Raw genomic sequence first — 23733 nt, 5'->3', positions numbered from 1 at the left:
TCCAGGAATTAAACATAGGGTTCTCTCTGACATGTGTACTGCAGTTAGAAATTCAGTAGCATGTTAGAAGAGGTTGGTATGATAATGCCTTGTTGGTCACTACATTGCAGCTTTCTTTAAAGTGTTAACTGTGAATAAACTATTTGCCTACTTATATATATGTAAATATTAATAACTGAAACTTTTGACCTTGACAAACTGTGATCACTAGTACTTGAGCTATCTTGAATCACTTCATTTGCGATATTCTCATTAGATAGTCAAATTAGCTCTAAAATATACCTTCTAATTGCCTCTGAAAAAATTCTTGGCCCTCTGATGAGTTGACACACTGTTTTGACACATGTAGCTGATTTTATTTTTGTATTATAGTTTTTTCAGCTGAAAAATCCTTTTCAATAATGAAAATTTTTAATTAAAATGTGATTTCATTTTGCTTTCCCAACAGTGAAAAATATAAAATTCCATTTTTATTTATCTAATCTAATTTTTAAATTTCTTTTTCTTTATCTTTATCTCCCTTTGTTTTTCATCCTTCACTTTTATCTAATCAAAAGATGTAAAGCAGTAAGAAGCTAGGCAGCAGTTCCCTCATATTACACTTATTCTAGAATAGCTGGTATATAATTACTTACAACCTGCAATAATTTTGTCCTGTAAGTGTATGAGTTGAATAATGTGGTTGATAGGGAGAGGTGAAACAAATGGCAAGAGAAAGAGGAAGCACATGGAAGTCAGGACAATGCTGTCAGCTTGAACTGTGCTCTTTGTGACCATACTCATTATCTGTAGTGGTAGGAGCCAGGTCCTCCTTGTGTTATGTTCAAGATATATAAAAATGGAGACTTATAAAGATCTGAATTTCCAGCCAGACTTCAAGTATGCCACTTGGCTGCTGCCTAAGCAGACATGAATTTCCTAAGTGACACAAATTTTGATATCCACTGAAGTTCTTCATGCATTGATAGCTGTACTTTTTTGCAGAACCCAGTGTGCACAAGCTCTCTCTGGTACCTGTCCTATGCTTAAAGCCAACAAGATTCTATGCTTAGAGGATCTCTCAGCAAACTTATTTCAGAGCCTCAATGCAGCAAAGGGCCCAACATACCAACAGTAGCAAATTCCACTGGCTCTCAAAGCAGGAGGTGACATGGTATACCTGCCATATTCATTGGCTGATGATTACAATCCTCCATCCATGATCAGGCTGAAAAATAACTAACCTGGTGGGAAAAGGAGAGTTCTTAGCCACATCAGTGGTTAAGATAATGCAATTGAATGAAGTATGTGGCTGATAAACCAAGTGAGCTGAGGGGACAAGGCACTGAGGAGAGGGCACTTTCTTAGACCAGCCCAACTGCTGACAAAACAAATGTGGAACTACATGCTCCTCTCCATTTGCAGTCTGATTCCAGTTCAGGAAATCTCCAAAATACACATCCAGGTGGTGCTAAGGACACAGACGTCTGCACACACTTCATGAGGAGCAAACAGTGTGCCTCAACTCTGATTCTGGCCCATTAAGGATGTAACGTTTTATAAAGTGCTTAAGCCTACAGCCAAAATTATATAGTTGGAAAACATACCTCTCTTCTTCCCAAATACAGTCAGGACTCAGGAACTACAGAACTAAATGTAGCTTGCTACTGGAAGATGCTGGCTGGCTTTTCTGAGTCCTGCTCTGAGGCCTCTAAATATGCTGTAGGCAGGACCTGGAAGTTGGGAATGAAGTAGCACACGTCCTGTCTCAGAACAAGTCTTTGAGACATAGCAAACTGCTGCTCTTTCCTGAATTGGGGTCTACAGAGGAAAACTCACAACAGCTTTAGGATAAATTTCAGGTCTTGCCACTTTAATGACAAATTGAGAATTACCTAATCACTTTAAAGTTAAACAACTTCTAAAATGACTTTCTATAAACAGATGCACTATTAAAGCTGTTTTGTTTTCAGAGTGATTTTGAAGATGCTAATTTGCATGATCAATTAGTAGAGATCATGAGAAATACATGTGGCTATATGCTAACATTTTAAATTTTTATTTAAACAGAACAGAAATATACCCTCTTTGATACTCAGATGACCTTCCAGGTTTCCATGTACAGTATCTATGGATTTTTAAGCATAATTAACAACTTCCATTTCAGTATTTAAGAGCTGCAAGTTCTTTTTCTTTGACAGTCAAAAGCTAATCAATCTTGTTCTCAAATGCTAATACAAGCAATTAAAAATAACATTAATTGAAATACTGCAGGGGCTGTTAGTTTTTTTCTTAACCTCATGGCAATACTAATTTACAGTACTAATTAGTGAATTGCCCTTTGTATTATAAATCTTTAGATGGGAGAACTGGCCTTTAAAGCCCAACAGAGAGATGCAGATGGTCACTGCACTTTCAGTAAACTTTCATACTATCAGGATATTCATCTCACCACATAAGCTAAACATGATGGATTACATTGTTTACAATGAAGAATATTAATTTCTGCAAAGAAAAATGTGTTGCCTATTTGTCCTGTTGTAAAACATGCAAATATTCTTTATAGAATAGAGTATATTCTGTCTAGTTGTTCTAATTAAAAGACTGTAACTGCCTCATATGAAACATGGGAGAGAAAGGTAAATAGGCAATATGTTATAAAATGGAACAAGACAACCTGTGAATATGGAGAAAAATATTGTAAACAAACATAGTTTAAAATGCCTTGCTGAGCAATTAAAAATTCAAAAGAATAAAAAGTAAAATTGAAATTTACAAAGTAACAGTTACAAAATTATTCTTATTTACCTTAATGAACCTTCTCCAGAAGATCTAGTTTACTTTCTTGTCATAGCCAGTTTTATTCTCTAAACCAAAGCAGTTAGAATAGTTTCTTTTCCAGAAAATTACCAAAGGCTCAGATGGTTCCTTGATTTAGGAACAAGGTTGGGAGTTTTTAGCGATCACGCTATAATCTACACAAAAAAGAATACTGATTCTCTTTGGAAGTACATTCCATAGCATCGTTCTAACACATAAACATGGAAGTTCACTTAGGTCCCTCTACAGTCCTGCAGGCTGATTTTTCATGCTATTTTCATGTATTACTATTGTAGATTTTGGAAATCTGATAAGAATTTTTTGCTTTTTAGTAACAACTGAATGGAAATTTATCACATTGAATTTTCCATAGAAGACATCATCTGTGCCATGCAGAATATGTGCTATTATACTCCATATATCCACTGGGCTACAGCAGTGGGTGGGTAAGAAAGGTTTCTTGTTTGAAAGAGTAATGTGAGAGGTGAGGTGAACACAGATAACTCCAGAAAGGTTTCATAAGCCAAGTAAATCCCTGAGAGTTTATGTCTGATATATAGGGCTTTCTATTGAAACTCCAGCCTTATAGAAATGGAAATATTCCTCTTAGACCAATGGAAACTGTGGAAGGTCCTATTGCCACCAGGAGAATATTTGATTGAGTTCTTGCCAATGTCATCCCTCACAAGCAGATGGCATACACATAGAGATATTCCCATTTAAAACATAACACACTTAGGGCTCTGGAGTTGAAGCTACCAATAAAGCAGGCAGCCTTAGAAAAAGAGTGTTAAAGTAGATTTTAGACCTTTACTGGGATGTCACTGTTTAAGCAGTAAGAAAATAGGATTGTAAAGACAGATAATATAATGACTAGCTACTAACAAATGTTGCATTAAGTAACCTTTAATATTAATTGATTCTATCCTGTTCCTGGACATGAGCATTTCTTAGTATTTCTCCTGTCAGCTTTGTTCCAGACAAACTTGTATGTAAACAGCTACAAGTGGAAATCTGATGCTGGCTGCAAGTTTATGATCTGGTTCTTTGGATGAAGCTCAAGCACTCAAAAATAACGTAGTGGAGCTTCTCAGAAGTGGAGGATGATAATGTCCTTAAGAGATCAGCATACCTGCACATTTTTAGTGCTGGGTATGTCCACATTAACAGGGATTGTGCTGTTAGCACACACTCAGATTCCTGTACACAGAGGTAACAGCATTCCCAGCATGGGCTACATGGGCCAGTGTAGGTCTCCTAATGCTGAAAGCAGCAAGAGACCCAAACTTAAACAAACACAACATTATAAAGAGGCTGGTTTGGATAGGATCTCTCCCACTAGATCAAGTTGCTCAAAACCCCCTCTAGCCTGACCTTGAACACTTTCAAGGGATGGAGCATCCACAGTTTTGTAGTCTAACCTCTGTCCTAGAAAAATTCTGGGAAAATCAACTCTGCCCTCCATTATATAAAAGACCAGGAAGCTAACATTAGGACATAGGCTGGCCAAATATTGTTGCAGCTTGTATCTCAGTTAATTCCTAGATCCTGAGAAACTGAACTGCATAGAGGTGACATGTGCCAGCTACTGACAAGAAAGAGCAATTTTAAGACTAATCATCAGTGCAAGATCTGAATGTAAAGCACTTATTTTTCATCTAGTTCCTTCCCCATCTGTAAAATGTGAGACAATACTTAGCATCCTGGGCTTAAAAAATCACATTAAAGAAGCATGAAAGATTCTCCTCAAAGTAAAAGCAAAATATTATTACTTTTTTCTCTTTTCCTCCATCTCAAATGCCAAAATAAAGAAAGTCTTGATTCAAGGACAACAACTTGATGTAAGACTGCAAGAGGTAAAGCACACATGTCCTTTGTAAGAATAGAAAAGTACAAAGCCAACAACCTTACTTGTTTGTATATTAAGTCTTCCTGTATTTTGTGAACAGCTGCAGATTGCAAGCATTGTATATAAAGGTAAAACAACTTGTTTTTAATCTAAGCATCAGAGCTTTGTGATTTTCCCCACTAGCAAGTTACATGACTTTACACATGATTTTTTCTTATTGTAGATACTTTTCATTTAAAAAAATTGTTAAACTTTTCCTGTCCATTGTCAGAAGCAGGTCAGTTAGTGCAATGAATCTCCTGCAATTAGGGTGTTGTAAGGCAAGGTATCTCTAACAAAAAATTTGAATATATGTTATATTTAGGATGAGAGGAAATGGCCTTGAGTTGCTCCAGTGAGGGGTTTAGATTGGATATTAGGAAAAATATCTTCACTGAAAGGGTTGCCTAATGCTGGGACAGGCTGCCCAGGGAAATTATTGAGTCCACCACCCCTGGGGATATTGAGAAGGAGTATAAATGCACCGGGATATGGTTCAGTGGTGAATTTGGAAGTTATAAATTAATAGTTGGACTCAACTATTAATCTCAGATCTTAGAGGTCTTTTCTAACCAAGATACTTCTCTGATTCCATGATCCTATGGGAATGGGATGTCAACTTTCTACATTACCTTTATCTGAAAACTTTTTACCTACTCCAGCTCAGGCTGTGCCTTTCTAGATCAAGGTTAATTTGGACTGCACCTAACATAGGCTGGTGCTCCATGAAATAAAATACTCATGAGATACTAATCTAAGAGAGATTTCCTTTTTTAATTCTTCATTTCCTTCTTCTTTAAAGAACGTGAGGAGCCAGGGCAGTGACTTGTTGCTGGTGCTACAAGGCTCCACATCAGTACCACCCTGGGGTTTTGTTCCAATCTTCTGCTGCTCTTTCTCACAGAATTTCTCAGGGGATGGGGGAGTATTTAATCAAATTTATCAGAGGAATCAGATAAAACATACCATAAGCTGGAGAACATCACAAGAAATGGTTAAAATTAAAATACATCAATTCAATGAGAAATGTGTATAGGTTCACATTTTTGTATTCCAGTTTCAAATGAGTCAATGCTCCAAAATGCAACACTTATGCTTTATAGCCTGTCTTTCTATGTAAATCAGGGAATTACTCTTTCCCTGCTGCTCATAAAGAATTGGCAGTAAGGTTGGCAGACTCAATTACAATACTGTTTTAGTCGTGGAGGTTGTTCAACTCCCCTTCTCTGCACTTACACAAGTTCTGGTATAGTGTGTGTTGGAGTACCATAGTAGGACATTAAGCTTCTGTAGTGGGTTGACCCTGGCTGGATGCCAGGCACCCACCAAAGCCACTCCATCATTCTCCTCTGGAGCTGAGCAGGGAAGAGAACGTACAATGAAGGAGTCATGGGTAGAGATAAGGACAGGAAGAGATCACTCACCAATTAAAGTACCATTATGAGTAAACCAGACTCAACTTCAGGATATTAATTGAATTTATTACTAACAAAGTCAGAGCAGGATAATGAGAAGTAAAATAAATCTTAAAAACACCTTCCCCTCATTGAACCTTCACACACCTTGTTCCTGCTGCTGCTCAGAGGAGTCCTCTGCTCTAGAGTGGGGTCCCTCCTACGGGAGACAACAGTTCTCCACAAACTCCTGTAGCCTGAGTCCCTCTCACAGGCAACAGGTCTCCACAAACTGCTGCAGCATGGGTCATTCTTCCACAGGGTGCAGTCCTTCAGGCACAGCCTGCTCCAGTATGGGTCCCCAAAAGGATCACAAGTCCTGCCAGGAAACTGCTCCAGCATGGGCTCCTCTCTTCATGGTTCTGCAGGTCCTGGCCAGGACCCTGCTCCAGCACAGGTTTCCCAGGGCCTCAGAGCCCTCTCTTGAGCATCCATCTGCCCTGGCACAGACCTCCTCCACAGCTCTGCGTACCTGTGGTCCTCCACGGGCTGCAGGGGCACAGCTGCTTCATCATGGGCTGCACCATGGGTTTGTATCATGGGCTGCAGCAGAGTCCCAGCTCTGGTGCCTAGAGCACCTCTTCCCTTCTTCCACTGACCTTTGGTGTCTGCAGAGTTCCTCTCACATATTCTCAGCCCACTCTTCTCTGGCTGCAATTACATCTGCACAATAACATTTTTCCTTCTTAAATATGTTGCCACAGAAGCATTACTAACTATCACTCCAATGGGCTCAGCCTTGCCCAGCAGCAGGTCCATCCTGGAGCTGGCTGGCTTTGGCTCTGTGGGATGTGGGAGAAGCCTCTGGCAACTTAGCACAGAAATCACCCCAATAGCCTCCCCACTACCAAAACCTGCCCACACAAACCCAACACAGCTTCTGTCCCTTTCCTTCAGCTTTATCTGTTAAAACCAATCTGTGTGGCATCCTTCCATCTCTCCTATAAGCTAATGAGTACAAGACAGTGTTTCTTTCTCTTCTCAGCTACAATTTTTTCAAGACATTTGGAAGCCTAATTTGGGTGATGGCTTAATGTTGTGAAATTCAAGCTAAGCAGATAATTTAGAATTTTTAAAGTGGAACTTTTTACAATTTCTTCTAAACATGAGAAACTTTCTTATATCCCTATCTGAAGTGCACTGTGTCTATATTAAGTGTAAGGCCACACACCAATCCCAGTTACATTCTGCAGCACAGTAGACAAGCAGCCTGCATGATTTAGCCCCCACACAAACTCTAATATCAAATTGTTTTTAAGTAATATGCATATGCCATGAAACAAATTACTATAACCACATTATTCTTTGACCTCTCTATGTCACAAATGTTGTGGTGCAGATTATATTAGATAAGTAAGGCAATTGTTCAGGTCTTTGTTATTTCCTTTATAGCAGACTGTATTGCACTTCCCTGTATCATGTCAGAGTCTTGGCCATACTTGAATTTGTCTATCTACAGAAATATGTTGGAGGATGTGAGACAAGAGTAACAAAAATTATCAAGGCACAATTGCCTGCATAGCTGCTTGGAGATTTTCTTGGAAAAAGTATTAAGAGAAATTGCAAGAAACATTAAAATGCTCACATAATCTGGATAATCAAAACTAAGTAAAAATTAAGAGAAGAGATCTGGAATTATTTTGACTGGTTTAACTAAGAAGATAAACCAAATCTAAACTGCTTATTTCTTCCATATTCCTAGAAATATAAGCCTGCAAGTCACTTATTATATATATGCTTAATTTTTTTAAATAAATATAAGAGAAAAAACCCATCTCTGAAGAATAGAGGATGTTGCTCCCACAAGGCAAAGGGAGAAACAGAACAAAATTTGTCCCTAAAAACACCACTGAGGCCACAGCTGCTACATTTATGTGGATTCAATAGTGGAAATATGGCTCAGGTTTTGTGACAGAAAAATATTTCCTGGTTAAAACCAACAAAAATCCTGCTGTAACATGTGAACTGCACAACATTATGCTTTTATTAGAAAATAAGCCATTGAGGAACCTACGGTACACTCCTGTCTGTGCTCAATAGAGTAGACAGGGAAACAAGTGGTCTGTTTGATTTATGGTGTGCCTGAATTCTGAGGGAAAAAACTTCTACATATCAAACCTCTGTTCAAAAGCCTCTTGCATGGAAACATAAATGAGACTGACAGGAATGTCTGTTGATCCAAGGAAGCTGGAACAGATGTGATAAGCATTTATCCTCTCTTGTTTGTACTGCTTTTAACTTTAAACTATTAAAAGGGAGGGGCAAAAGCAAATCTAATTCAAAAATGAGACACAAAAATCATATCCACAGTGAACTTTGGATACATTGCTGGCTTTGGAATGATCTCCAAATACAGCGAATTTCCTGCTGACACTTTGATTAGAAAAACACATTAGGAGTTCATTATTTCTAAGCAGGATTTTCTAACACTACTTGTTACATTCTGCACTAACTTTTGTCTGTATTGGCTAATCAAGTAATCTCATTTTTTATTTCTTCAAGAAATGGAACATTAAAAATTTCTGTAAAAGCTATTATTTCAGCTTCAAAGAATGATTGCCTTCTATCCTGAAGATGTACACAGTATATCACTATAGACAAACCTTCTCTGCTTTGTTGTCTTTGATAAAATTTTACTTATTTGGGATATGCTTTTATACCAAACACATCTAACCATAACAGAAGAAATATTCCACTACTGGATAGAGACTATCTTCCTTTGACTGGCTGCCAGATCTGTGATATCTGCCATGGATACTATGATGACAGGCACATTATAAATAGGAATAGATCTCCCTGCCTCTACCAAGCCATTTATCACTTTGTTTGGAAGATCTTCTAATTACTCTGCCAATGTAGGTGGTCACAGTAGTTGAAGGAGTTGCTTTAGGTAGACTGCCAAATATCTAATTTGTCTTGTCATACTTCACATTAAGTGCCTATTTCTTGTAGGGTCATTTCTCTGTGCTCATTCTTCCTTGATAGCTCTGTTACCTTTGACACCATAGGGCACCTACTACTCCATAAGAAACTCCCACCCTTAGGTTTATGTGGCACCAACTCACTGTTTCTTCATCTGGCTGACAGCATTAGCGAGTTAGTGCTCATAGATCCTTTATTTCTTCCCTGTCTCTGCTGGCAGCTCTCAAGGCTCTGTCATTATTCCCTTGTCCTTCTTCCCAGTCACTGTCTGGATGTCTTTGCCAGCTGTCCTGGACCCACTTATTTCCCAATATTAATGACTCTTAGATTTGATCTTCTGCCTGTAGCCTTGCTTCTGCAGTGTCTTGCTGGACTGCTCATGGCTCCCTTAGATGCTGCATGCCTAAGGATGAATGTGCAACTTTCTTTATGGCAGCTGTGCTCCTTATCACCAGTTTATGCACATGCCTCATGGTTATCCTGACTATTCCTTCGGTTCTATCTTCTTCCAAACACTTCCTTCTAAAATACTCTTGCCTCCATCATTGATCTTCCATTTCCTCTTCCTAATTTTATCAAAATTCTTTTGCAATGGACTGAACTTGCTCTGACCTTTATTCTCCTTTGGTATTAGCTCCTGTTCTGTTTCTTATAAAACTTGTTCCTAAAGGCAATTCCCTACCTCCTTTATAAATCAGCAAATTTACCATATGTGTATGCTAAAGTATTTTGAGACTGAATCTGAAAAATGTAGAAGAGTTTATTTGTTTAAAATAAAGTATACTTTTAAACCATTATAGTAAAAAACTTTGACACCATGAATATTTGTAACACTATCAAAATATTTACTTTATACCATGGCGATATACTTTATCTCTGTGGGAGTACTGTTTCTATCTTCATGAACATGATATAAGATTTTCTATTGCAATGTATTATACAGTAATTTCTAAATATTTTCATCCAAAAATGTACAGCTGTAGCTAGCTGTAACATGGGAATGTTGCTTTCCAGGCTGAAGCAAAGCTGCTATCTCTATCTACTTCCCCCCAAACGGATAAAAGAACAGAGGTGAATTTTGAACCTGATAAACACATAGAGTAGGCATGTCTTCTCAGGGGCTACATCTGTCAATTCTTCCATTTCTGTGATGGTAGATACAGGGAATGTTTTATTTTACAAATTGCAACAGTCACTGTATAAGATTGGCAGAAAAAATATCAGTTTTATTCCATTTTATGCAGCTATATAGCTTCATCGGAATGAAAACAGTTGAATAAATTACTTATCTGACAGACAGCAAGTGCATCTAGACAGGTAAGAAGGAGTTTTGTAATTGGTGGTACTGAGTAAATGTTAGGCCATTTTAAGCACATTGAGTCAGATTTAAATCATCATGTTAGTTCATTCAGCAACCAGCTGATCTCTCCTTTGTGGCTATGAAATACCAGAAGTCTACTGGTGATTGCTCAGAGATTTCAAACAGTGGTACTGCTGAGTATTTTCCACTTTCCTCTATTTTTCCTTTCATATTAAATTTGCACTGTGAAGTTAAACACTGAAGATCAGTCAAGACATGTAGTGAAAAATAGTGAAAATTTCCCAAGAACAGCATTTTTAAAGGGTTGTTCTGAAAGTGACAGCTTTATAGCACTAAAATCTGCAGAGCAAGAAGATTTGTAAATGTTAAAGCAAACATTATCAACTAACTACTTGGCATATTAATAATGGAAATAATGGAGGGAACCCCTAGATGTAATGTAATAAATCTGTTTATCATAACTGTTTATCATAACTCTGCAGGTTTTATCTTCTCCAAGTCTTAACTGGAAAGTGGTCCAGATATGGCCATTAATGGCCAGGATCATGAATATTCAGAACAGGTATGTAGCTGCCCTTTATCTAGCATGGGTAAAGAGATTGACCTCAAGCTCTGACTGTGCAGAAATCAATAGTAGAGCTTACAGTTGTGAAAAAAATACTCAAACCAAAACTCTTGACATGTCCATTAATGAACACCAGCATGGAGGGTTAATTTATGAGAGACAGTGTAGGAACTGTCCCACCATGAGAACCTGATTGCCATTATTCTGTAAAAAAACACCTGCTCTCCCTGCCTGCCTGTCTACAGAAATTTTCCCAGCTTTTAAGATGTTACTATTAACAAACATTGGACCCAAGTTCATCTGCATTAGCTATTTAATCTGAGAGGTTATATCTCCCTTGCCTAGTGTTACTTTAGTATAATAATCAAAATGCTAGTATATGGTATTTGCTGAGAATACTTTTTACTGCTGGTTTCTTCTTGTCCCTTTAGGGTCTTTTTAAGGAGATATTGGCTATTCCTTACCAATACAGATGGCAATACTGCATTGTATACTCACAGAAATTTGTGAGGACAAGAAACCCATAAAAAGTGTCCCATAATTAAAATGAAAATGTCAAATCTTGGTTTTCATATTGATTTTACAGAAATCATTGCACATAAACATTTGCACTTACCTAATTTTAGAATGAGGACAATTACTAAGTTATACATGTTGGGGGTACCTTTTTCCTATTGGTTTGCCATTCATGCTCTTGTTCATCATCAACCATGTTTATTCTTTCTGAATAAAATAAACTTTTATTTCTTTTATGGGCTTGTATATTTGTACTATGCAATCAATACTTATTCAAAAAATAAGATTCCTCATAGACCACAAAATGAGAACTGTGAAATACACTTTACTGAAAAGTTCTGGAATCGACATATTACAATATATAGAATCTGTCTCACTACCAAAAAACATTCAATCATGCAAATAGCATGTACAGGCAAATGATATGTATGGATTTAAATAGATGTTTAATAATCCAGAGAATAAAAAAGAACATTAATTTAATATCATGTGTATGACTGTGACTCATACCTGTACTGAGTTAGAAAATTTTACAGAAACACAAAGGGGAAAAAATTGACCTGAACAATGGAATTAGATTAGATTTAGGCTTAGATTTCAAGATCATAAACAAAAAAAAAGAGCTCAAGAGAAAGACCAAAGAAAGGTAATCAAAATTCTAGTAATATAAGTGGCAGTCTGAGCTGCTAACACAGATGTATGACATAAAATTTTTTACACTTTATGAAAGTCTAAATACTTGAATTATATTTCTCTGTATGGAAATATCCAGAAACTATCAGGAAATACTATCAAAAAACATCTAAAGGGGTTTTCTGTACATCCAGTGAGATTCCAAACACTAATTCCTTTTTGTGAACAATGAAGGAACGCAGAACCTCCTATTCAATGGAGGTATTTTCATATATAATTAGGTTTTGGTCACATTGACATTCAAGTAAATCTCTTACAGATTCTGGAATATAGAATTTTATCTATGTGGTATTTTCAGTCATCTTCAGACAAAAATTCTTGTAGTTCTGGTCACTGCAATATAAGAAAGACATGAAGCTGTTAGTGTCCAGAAGAGGGCAACAAAGGTGGTGAAGGGGAATACGAGGAGCAGCTGAGGTCACTTTGTGTTTTCAGCCTGGAGAAGAGGGGACTGAGAGAAACTAATTGCATTCTACAACTTCCTAACAAGGGGAAGAGAAGGGACAGACATTGTTCTCTTCTTCCTGGTGACCAGTGACAGGACCCAAGGGAACGGCCTGAAGTTGTGTCAGGGGAGATTCAGGTTGGATGTATGGAAAAGATTCCCCAGGGAAGTTGTCACAGTACCAAGCCTGAGAGAGTTCAAGAAGCATCTGGATGTTCTTGGTGTGACTCCTGGAGCTGACACTGTGCAAGGTTGGGAGTTGGACTCAATGATCCTTCCAACTCAGCGTAATCTGTGGTCCCTGTCTAACAATACTACTCACAAAAGTGTCAAATACACAATTAGGTAAATTAGAAAAATTTGTCCCAGCAATACAGATTCCATTTAATGGTGACTCCAAGTTTGAACTTGTTTAACAGAAGGGCAGATTTACCATAACATGCTTAGAGATCTAACTGACACTACACAAACAACACTCTAATCAGGTACTAACAAAAAGGCTCAATTTCAGTTCCAATTTCCAATTTCTCATTGTAAAATAAACTTCTGAGTTTGAGTGCAATTTTTTCTCATCATCAATCAAACATATACTTTTTTTCTTAAAATAAGCTAGGTACAGAGGAGAAATACAATTAAAAGTCCAGCAGCACATGCACTGGCTTCCCCAAAATAGATGAATTAAGACAAGAAGAAAAGCTTTTTTGGTATGGAAACAGAGTTGTGGTTAAAGCCTCTAAGGAATTATTAAACCCTAATGAATCTTTTTAATTAACATTCACAGTGTCCTTTTAAATGAAATAATTTTGGAGTTACAGTGCAAACCGGTTAAACAAATCACTAGTTGGGAAAAAATATCCAAGTCTGTTGGTTTCAGATGCCTACACAGACACACAGACAGATATATATATATACTATATATATATATGGCAATGTATGGTGGAAGATTAAAGCAATATTAGGTTATCTTAAGGAGAAGCGTTGCTTTAAATTTACACACAGATGGTGAAAACTAGTGGCTGTAGTGCAGATATGCCAGGCTATACTAGCAAATAGATGTCTCTCTGCACCCCAGACTAGTAGAGAATAAATAATGTAAATAGATCATTTTCTGTAATAGATCAATACTCTGTTGTTTTACAGATTCAGGTACATACAGTGGTCTGGCTGTTAAAAAAATCAATACAAATATAGTGTCATTTTTGCAGCTGGGACCAGTGCAAGGGAGTAGGATGCTATAGCAAACTGTCTTCTTCAGCTCATTTCCAGCCACTCCAGTGCTTTGCTAAAATCTCTCAAATTTCATGAAATTCTGCAGAACAAGGCAAGTGTTCACTGCTCCACAAAGTGAACTACTTTTCACCCTTGGAAAGTAAAAAATATAATCTCTTCAGCAAGGCTGCAGTTATTACTCGTAGGAGGCTAAAGCAAGAGGTTGGTTTCACAGTGTTCAGCTTGCTTTTTTAAATCTGAAATATTTTGCATAACTATTGCAGCCATGCAGCATAGCCACATTCCAGCTATCTGTGACAAAGAGGGATGTCCCTGCTGTTATCTGATTTGTTTTTGTTGCACACAGAACTGATGCTATCCCACTGTATGTTTTGGATGTAATTTATAAACATTGCTTATAAATGAATAAAACTAGGGCTCTGGAAAACATTTTTGTTTAAGTAAAGACATTTTTCATATCATATTAATCTTCTCTATTACAACTATCATACAGATGCACACAATTTACTTATTTAAAAACATAGATTAGGACTGAGTTAAAATGGACTTTCCATTACTAAAACTGACTATGGAAAGGATGTAGCAGAATACTGCCACCTCCAGTTACAGACCATGCACAGAATATACTGAGTGTATTATTCTGTCACTTAACTCAGAATAAATGGTAAACAGGCATGAGCTCTGGCAAAAGGCTCAGGCTGACTGCCAGTGAAGAGGCACACACACATTTGAGCTTTTGCTTACAGCTGATTTACAAAAAAACCCACAAAACCTGATACCATAGAAACAAATAAACCATCACTCCCCACATACTATTATGATCAAGCTGCCACATCAGAAAAATTCATATTATTAGGGGCATTCAATTATGGACTCTGATCTCTAACTTAAGGGCTTTCCCTGCTCAGCTTATATTGGGTACAATATAAAGTTACAAGGAAAGGGAATCTACCTTTGTGGTAGATTTTCTACCTTTGTGGTATGTCCTTGCTTTCTACTTGTCTAGGATGAACTTCTAGAATTGTTCTAAAATTCTATGGGATAGTCTATGACGTGCAAAAATGTGCTTGGGGGGGAACATGCAGGCTGAATCATGAGTGCCCATGACCCAACAGGGGTGGAGGTTTAGACTGAATGTGGGATTCTTTTTTTGGCCAATGTGAAGAGGTAAGTATTATCCAAATACTGTAAAACCAGAAGAGCAGAGTTACAGCAGTTTAGGTGGAGAGGATGATGATGGGTGCTGCTTACTGCTATACAGGGGGTGAAAAGACATGAGATAAAACAAATAAAACATATGAAGTGTGAGAATACATCTCCTGAGTGCCATGTAAAAAAAACCTCATAAAGTTTCTGTACCCAATATCTCATGATGGCTAGAGCAGAATTTCTAACTTAGGTTCCAGCTAAGGCTCATTGCTGGCACCTTGTCCTCCTTACTTCTCCTTTCCATCTCACCTGTCTTGGCTACACTCTTGGGAGCTTCTCTTTTCCTGCTTCAGCCACTAAGCCATGCTACATACAACTCTGCCTTCTACATGGGATTGATCTTTCTTCCTCTGTTACTTTTCCAGTCTTAGCTCTGAAACTGCTCCTTGCCTTTTCCTTGGCTAAAATATCATCAGAGTTTACTTGAAACATGTATTACCTGTCAGATCAGCCACCAAGCTGTAACACTTGTTATTAGTACAGTCTTATGTTCTGGGTATGATTTGTTTGGAGAGAAAGTGAGAAATTGAATGAAGCTGAAAGAAAAGCAAAAGATATCAAGAGATGAAAAATAAATTTTGAGTTAAGACCAAGAGAATATAAAAATGCATGGCCTGACTAAGTGATATTTTGCTGGAGGAGAGGAAACAGATACCTACAGGTGTATGAATAAACACAAAAGAAAAAAAATACCTAGCACTTGGAAACAGTAGCAATGGGAAGAAAATAAGGAAGAATATTGAGATTAAACAATATATATTAGATTGGGAAATTGCCTTCCAAGTTGGAGTCTTACAATAATATTAACATTCTACTTTTAAAACAATTTGTGGAATATAATTAACCTTTAAGAAAAGCTTTATCTTTAAAGATAAAGCCATTACCATTTTGCACCAATATATGATTACATCATTTAAAACCCTATCACTGCCTGCATAAATGAGAATCATTCTCAGAGAGGAGAACAAGTAAGAACAACCATTGAGCTAGTAATAGTATGGAATATGTTTCCCTGTGTCTCTGGAAGAACCTTCAGGTGGTTTTCTCATTGAAAATAAGCATACCGTAAATGCAATTATGGCAGAAGGAGGGCAGCTAGAAAAAAAATTGAAATATTTTTGGGAAAATATAAATATTCAAATTTAAAATATCCCCAAATAAACATTTGACTTTTCTTTACAAAATTAGGTATATATTTCCAAATTGTCCTGACTTCAAAAATTACAATGGCTTAAAATTACCTAAATATTGCAATCATATACTCTGGATCAATTAGTTCATTTTTATTTATTTGTTTGTTTGTTTTAACTTTGTCTTTAGGCTAATAAAATAATTATTTATGCAAATCTACTTCCACAAAATCAGTGCCTAATATGGCCAGAATACACCTCGTACTAGATTTCTTTTAATGATTCATGAACAGTTGTTGCAGACAGCACTCCTGTATTTATAGAATTAAAGATCAAGAGATCATAAGGTCATCTAGGTTTATCTTCAGTGAATCATAGGCTCTTAAATTTCAATAGCTTCCCTGCTATATATCCAAAACTCATATTTGACTAAGGTGTATCTTCCAGACTACACTGAGCACTGATGTGAAGGCAAGAGGTGCAGAATCCAGACCTCCTGGTAATCTGTGCCAATATTTAATTGCTTGCACAGATTAAAAAATTTGTCTGATTTCTCATTTGAAATTGGCTCTTTTTATGCTTTTCTTCACCAGATTAAAGAGCTCTTTGGTAGCTAGTATATTTTTCCCAGGAAGGTACCTGTACACTGTAATCAAGTCACCTCTCAATCTTCTTGTTGATAAGGTAGACAGATTGAGCTCTTTTAGAGTCCCCCAGTAAGACATTTTCTCCAGCCCTCAAATCATTTTTGCAGCTCCTTCCTGAGCTCTCTGCCATTTTTCACTGTCCTTTTAAAGAAGTGGACACTAGCACTGATGAAATATTCCAGTAGCTGTCTCACCAGTTCCTTATGCTCTTTGCTGTACTTATTCATCCTCTGAAGAAAGGCAGAGCTAGTCAGAAGGCACCATCTGGTGAGGAAGTCTGACTGGTAGGGGGCAGATTTAAATACTTAAAGAGAAGCAGAGGGGAGGGTGGAATGGGCAAAGGACATTTAAAGACTGACTTGCTAGACTATGATCATTTTTAGTTTCCCCAGGAGGTTAGTGAATTCTTCTCCCTTGGACTGCTATTGCCTGTGTTTAAAAAGGTGAACAGCAGTAGACTATAAAATATGGAAAATGAAAATTTCATTTGGATTACACATGGATGAGAAAAATCAGCATCTGCCTGCTGGAAAACACAGGATTAATGGGGATAAGGCAAGCAGGGAAAAGAAAAAGGGAAAAAAAAAAAAAAAAAGAGAAGTGCCATGATAGCAAATAGGAACAGAAAAAATGCACAAAAGAATATAAATGGGAAGGGGATTCCATGGCCCTAATCGATGTTGTAACCTATGTTAAAAAAACACTGGATTACTGAAGTCTCAGAATGCAGGTCCAGTATAGAAGTTAATGACCACACTGTAAAGCCACCACCTGACAGGGGACACTAAAGCTTTTGTCCCAATCTCTGCAAATTGCATTTCTTAGTGAAAGATGCTTTTTAGAAGCTTATAAAGGTGCTGAGTTAAGAACAGGATGTAGAACCTGGAGGCTGTTTACTTACGCATCCAGCTGCTCCTCACTGCTGGGGTAGCTCATAAGGAAAAGACTGCCAGAGAAGCATAAAGCTGGCTGGTGAGATCACAGGCAACAGTCTGAGTTGCAGATATAAAAGACATGCAAGTCCAAGAGAGAGCTTTTGAATGACTTTCAGAAGCTGCAGAAGCCACAAGCACTCTCTTCCACCCTTCTGCAAGCATTTGTCTCTGGCTCTTTATTCAGCCATGCTTATTCATTCCTTCAGGATCTGTAGATTTGGTTTTTACAATGCATGGTGACTGAAGAATAAACTTGAAAAGTGCATGACAGCTCCAGTTGTTGCAGCATGATCCTGAATACTACAGTGAAGGTATTAGTCCAGGCATAAATATACTGCCTGAGCTCTTCAGTGACCCTGTATCTGCAGTAACACAAACAATGGTTTGCCACTTTTTACAAAACTCATCCGAGTAATCAGTAAGAATCCATTATAAAGGATACACAGTGTGGATGCCAGCCGGGTCAGGGAGAGAGAAATGGCAATTGCTTCTCACAGTGGCTTGTGAGAATTTTTAGGGAGTTGTAAGAATGTGATACTTGTTAGTATAAACAATCTGCAGGTAGTGTTTTTCCACCTTGTTTTTCTGTTCTTCTCAAGGACGGTGTGTGAGAAAGATGTTTTTATTAACTAGCCAATCAAGTAGAATGTATCCTATTGGTCTATATAACCTGAAGAATCCTTTCTATTAAAGCTTCTTTTTTCGTCTGACAATTTGGTCTCTCGTCTGTTCTTGCATCATGCTTGGAGCAAGGGTGACATTCACAGTATATAAAAACATGTTTTTGAACTGTCTTTGCAAAATTATGCTTCATATAATTTCTTATACTTCCAAGGGAGAAGAGTGCAAACTACTGTAATACTGTTGTTGGTTTCTGACTTATTTATAGAAACATTGAAACACCTAAGGCACATACAGTTGATTCTGAAAAATCAAAGCTTTTCTTTGTTGCTTAAGCCCTTTACTAAAGTTCTCATAGCAGCTGTCCATATAACTTTATTATTCCATACCAACAACTTAGGCAACAGAAAGAACATCAATAAAGAAATTACACTTTAGCTGCAAAGACAGCAAGTGTTTCTAGGAATTCAAGACTTGTTAGGCCTAATCCAATGGTGTTACTGAGGGAATAAGAAAGGAAGACTAACATGGAAGTTTCTTAAAGGCTTCTTAAATACTGAAACAGAGGAGACATGGTGTGAGATGCAAGAGAAGGAACCTTTGCAGACATTCTTTCCTTGTTTTGCAAACAGCCATTGCAGAGGAATTTTTTCCTGTTTGACTGACAATTAATCCCTTGAGCCTAACACTAGCAAATACTTGCCATACAAGTCCAACTCCCTCCAGATTTTCTCTCTAATTTAAGACTGTTACAAAAGCCCTACATTCTCGTGCTTCCAAGTCACTGCTACACTGTGAAAATGTTCCAGAATGCACAATTTGGAAATAGAAAACAGAATTACTATAAATATTAGGAAGATCTTTACTTGCAGGTGTTACATTTACAAAGTAAAATAGTAACAATAGATGATTCCTTCTTTCAGGGAATAACAAGGAAATATACTTAAGTGTTTCATTATTGTAAGAAAACAAAATGTAAAAATGTAAAAGTAAATTTTTACACATTTATCATGAACATGATAAAATTGATTATTCTTTCAAGAATTTTCTTATCTTTCCTTTTTTTCTGAAAATAAATTGTTAGGGAATGCTAAGAAACTTCATGTAGCTGGTCTTCTGTTATTCTAGCATGAAGAAGTAAAAGCTGTGGATTGCTTTCCAACTTATATATTCTAAATTGTGTTATATCTAGATAGATACAGCATTTTTATAGAGGTAAAATGCTTTGCACTTATTTTACTATTTGATAATTTGATTTTTTATTTCCAAAAAATATAATAATCCATCTTTATTTCTGGGCAAATGATTCCACCATGTAATAGAATTATTAACTCCTCAAGAATCTTCTTTTCAAACATCAGACTTGCTTCAATAGGGATAAGTGTCCTTAATATGTTTAAAATAGTAACATTTTGTTTTTAATTTACAGCTACTATACAAGTTCACCAGATGACTTTCCCATTAGAGTTTTTGAAAGATGCAAACCATGCATTCAGGTACATATTCATATCCTCTGATATGAATGTTTATTTCAAAATGTCTGCAGCAGGAATATGACATTGCACATACAGAGCCAGAACAGGACAGCAGAAAAATCCAGGTACTATTCCTGTTATTTTCCCATCTGCTATTTGACCTTAGCTAAATTACACTGAACTTGTGCTACCTCAATTTCCCTAGTTTAACATTTATATCAAGATATTTCATTCCCTGTGTAACAAAGCTAAGTACTTCTTCATATAAAAATGTGAGAACCCTTAGCAAAATTGATTCAATGCAAATAAGCTAATGCAATGCTATGGTTGAGAATCTGAACAGAGAACTCTCAAAAAATGCAAAGGCAAACTCCCACAGCAATTATAAAGTAGGTCATATTGAACGTATGTGTTAATGCATAAAAGGGCATATACTTACTCAGTAAAAATTGCAGTGGCTTTTAACAACCAGGCACACATGAGTTCAAATCCAATGCACTGTTTTCATAGCCTGAAAGTTGTATTTTAATTTAACATGACTGTATAAGAGGTAATGCATTGTTTGCATTATATCCAATCACTTCTGATACTGTGATCTATTGATCAATGTTTTCTTTCCTTTTATATTGACATTGTGGCAGCATATACATAAATCTGCAATGACACTACTTCATTTGACATTGTAATATTCCCTGTACAGATGCATTTATATCATTTGTAGCCCTTTAGAATGACAATAACTCCCATGAAATCAAATGATGAGCTATTATTATCACAGAAACATAATGAAAAATAACTAGCTTGGAAGCTGGATAGTAATATATTAGCTACCAACCCAAGCACTTCAAAACACAGTTGTTGTTTTTTAACACAGTAGATCCTAACTAAGTTTATCTTTTATTTGCAGTTATAAAAATGTGTCTTGGAAGAGATCTATTCATCAGTTATTGTCAAATGAACATAAGGATGATCATTTCACAGGTCTATCTATTTAAATGGTCAACAACAGACACTTGACCAGATGAGAAGCAGAGCATTAATACATCCCATGGATGTATGTTCAGAAACATATGAGCATCTTGGGATAAAAGTTGTACCATCACTACAACATTTAATAGCTTTCTCTCAAATTTTGGAATACCCTTTGAACAAATTTTCATAATTTTTTTGGTAATATGTTCTGCCCTAAGAAGAAACAGGTTTCCTGTCATATATTAAAAGAAAAATCTCTTTTTCTGGAATATAAATCAGTGACTAAGAAGTGATAGATATCTAAATACAAATGTTTAGTCTAATAAATGGAACTTATCTCTCACTTACAGGAAAGATATATGTCTATGTGGAAAAGCTTAGGCAAACTGTATGACATATTAACTTAGTTTTTGCTAATAGTGATCCTGTATATAATCCTAAGAAAGCATTTAGAATGTAGTTAAGGGGCCTGAGTTTTAAAAGCTGTATTATCTTAAAAAATTGGAGATATAAATAAAAAGCTGTCTCAAAGACAAAACACTACCACAGCATTTTTTAATGATGTGCCTCTGTGGATTCAGTACATTTGCTTCTGAAAGGTAACTCCATATGAAGCATGTGGCTTAGAACTGATATCAAACTCAATGATGTTATGTGATATCCACATCTGATAAATTTAAATTCACAATTTTCATGAAAGACTGTTTATTCATCATAAAGGCCAAAATCCTTTTTATTAGTGAATTTTTTTTTCCAGCAGAGTTGTCATTGTCTTTCATCTTGTACAATAAAAAACTCCAAAAAACAGAATCAAAAAACTACTTCTGATGTAGGGATTACATTGTAGATGTAAAAATAATTTCCTGCAGGAACTCTCTAAAGTGCCAGTGAGCAATAATTGCCTCTAACTTTATGGCCACCTAGGTGTGATTTGGAGATTAGAAACTGGTTAGCTGTTGAGATCCCCAGTTTTTGCTTGCACAACTAAGGCAAACAGCAGGAAAACTGAAAACTCCTGAATTTTACTTCAACAATCTGGTAGTACTGCTAAGCAGGGAAAATAGTATTTCTGTAACAAAACTGATCCTTTGAAGAGGTTTCTAGCAGGGAGTTAATCATGAGCTATCTAGCAGTAGTACAACATCCACAGTGCCTAATTACTTAGGTTATCCTCTCTGAGGGAACTAAAGCCTCCTAGGCTGTATCTCTGCTCTACAGAGCAGGAGCTATTCTTGCTCTGCAGTTGCTAATGCTTTTGAAAACCAACAGTTCACTGCGGGGCTGGTTACTTCTGAATCAAAGCACATCCCAGGTACTGTGTGAGGATGTGAAATACTGGCTACATCCCAGTTCCCCAAAACGTGAACAAACTGCTGCACCACTCAGCCTAGCTATCCTCTTTCTAACATGCACACAAAGCTCCTGTGTATTACAGTCCTTTCCCTCGGGGCAAGCTAATCAATCCAGAGATATCTAGCAGCTAATACATAAATCTGTCTTTTAATTTTGGGGTTTTTTCAATCAAAATCAAGACAGTGGCAATGAAGAAATTCACTCACATATCTTTGTTGCAGAGATCCTCTTCTGTTGTTGTGCTGGCCAGGCTTCTATTACCCTAATCCCAGTAGAAACTTTCCCAACATGAGTTCACAAGCTCAAAACTGAGGGGTTTTTTTTACTGAAGGTAATTTTGAAGGCAGATGACAGGACATTTTGGAGAAAGAAAATGTTCTTTCATAATTTTACACTGCAAAACTGGTGATTAAGAGTTAAAAAAAAAAGCTCATTTTCACAGGTTAAACCATTCAGATTAAAGGATTAATATGGAAAAAATTATGCATAAACTTTGAATAATCAGCAAATATTACTACAAAGTGGTATCTGCAACTTCTTGTCTAACCAGTCTCAGATACTTTTTCTAAGAAATTATATCTGCTGTTGTTACAATGGAGACTTATAATACTGGCATTTAACTAGAATTTATGGAATCATACTCGCTTCTTCTGGACCTTTTAAATGACACTAAATACTGATAAAAATATTGCACTATCCCAGTTATATCTTTATTATTTTAGGAATTTCTCAGTTGTTTATTTTGTTTGTGTTGGTTTGAGTTTTTAAATGCTTTTAATCCCTCATGGTATTCACAACAAATTCAGCTTGATTTTAATATTTCTGCAGTGACTACTGCAAAGCTTCTTAACTTTTACACTATAATATAGTCAATGTATTTATAGTTCTTGAAAATGTCACATGGCAATGTTATGCTAGGGACAGCACATCTCAGAAACTCCTTAATATGTCTGCATTGTTGTATTCTATTTGTAGAGGCATTTTTGTCAGCAGCAATGAAGAAACAGAGCTGCTGCTGCAGCTCTTTCAATAACATTCAAGCTTATAGTTGACCCAAGGGGCTCACATTATGACATCCATATTTAATTTAACAATAAATCATATTTTCATGGACTAGAGTATTGCATTATACCCTCACTGTTTTATGTGCAAGGGAATGCAGCAAAAGCAGGCTTGTACATATCTACAACACAGACTAAATGGTTCATTCATGAGAGCAAGGTTGGAGTGTAAAGTGACAGCAATAAATAAAAGGCTTTATAACAATTCTTAGAAGTCTGAGGGAAAAAGGACACAAAAAGCTATCCAGAAGGGACTGCATTTAACTTAAAGTTCAATTTTTTAAATCTTAACTGCACCACCTTGCTCACTGTCAGTTCTAGTTCTGCTCTGCCCTTCCCTTTGCAGTCAGCATTCTCTGTATCTCATTTTCTCTTCTGCTTCATTCAAGCATATTTAAGGAGAAAATTAACACCGTTTGAATTTTAAGCTTTACCCATCCTTTTCTCCTCACAATCATTTCTCCTATTTGCCCTGAATCTTTTACTGCTGACCTTCT

At 36.6% G+C, this 23733-nt stretch overlaps 1 long non-coding RNA gene across 1 annotated transcript in view; it reads right to left on the bottom strand.

The window, feature by feature from the left end:
- LOC110484030 (uncharacterized) overlaps nucleotides 1–17775 on the bottom strand; it is a 105117-nt gene extending 87342 nt beyond the window's left edge. Inside the window, exon 1 of the long non-coding RNA XR_002467681.1 lies at nucleotides 17721–17775. This is a non-coding gene — a long non-coding RNA (uncharacterized LOC110484030). The remainder of the gene's footprint in view (nucleotides 1–17720) is intronic.
- Nucleotides 17776–23733: the final 5958 nt, after the last annotated feature.

This window comes from Lonchura striata, chromosome 4, assembly GCF_046129695.1.
Source record: "Lonchura striata isolate bLonStr1 chromosome 4, bLonStr1.mat, whole genome shotgun sequence".
Taxonomy (NCBI): domain Eukaryota; kingdom Metazoa; phylum Chordata; class Aves; order Passeriformes; family Estrildidae; genus Lonchura; species Lonchura striata.
The sequence above is the reverse complement of the archived record's forward strand: the minus strand, read 5'-3'. Positions and strand labels throughout refer to the sequence as shown.